Genomic DNA, 748 nt, shown 5'->3' with positions numbered 1-748 from the left:
CCTATCATTTAATCACTTTCTCAATCTTCTGGGGTGCCTAGAACAGTGACCACCCTAAAGTGTCCATACTGAAAAGGGGTGTCAACATTGTGGGGAAGGGGGATGCATCTGGCTGATAATCTTGAAGAGGCTGTTGCCTCTGGCTTTGGGGACTTATCTGGAATAGAAACACTCTGGAGGATTTAAATTTCTGAAAAACAGACTTAGTGAGGGAAAGTTTATAGTCTCATATAGGGATCTAGGTGTCGGAAATAAAGCGGTACCTGTAAGGGAATAAACGCTCTCTCAGTTCTGGAGGAGAAAAGAATTTATTTACGATCTTGCAAGATGGGGCGTCCAGCCAAACACGCGGAAGGCTGGCGCCCCAGAGGAAGAGAATGGCGATGTTTAAATCTCCTACTCCTAATTCGCAAGTCCCTCCCCTGTTTCCCCATTGACTGGGTACTACAGAGGTTACAGCCTATCCGAGAACACTAACTAATTCATCTTTTGAGATTTTAATTTGTACAGCCAATCCCAGAGAGCCAACTAGCTCATTATTGAGATTTTGAACTGATTAGCCAATGCCCCCCCAAATTTTTATTTTTTGCTGTGAGTTCCCGCCTCTGATACTACCTCATGTCTCTTTACATCAGGCAGATTCTCTCTTCTCTTTGTCTGGGGCTTGTTTAAACTGGTTTTGCCTCCATTTCCCTTATTCCATGCTGTCTCCATGTGAAAACGAAACTTATTCCTTTCTTACACTAGG

Source organism: Choloepus didactylus (genome assembly GCF_015220235.1).
Source record: "Choloepus didactylus isolate mChoDid1 chromosome 23 unlocalized genomic scaffold, mChoDid1.pri SUPER_23_unloc1, whole genome shotgun sequence".
Classification (NCBI taxonomy): domain Eukaryota; kingdom Metazoa; phylum Chordata; class Mammalia; order Pilosa; family Megalonychidae; genus Choloepus; species Choloepus didactylus.
This window is presented reverse-complemented; position numbering follows the sequence as displayed.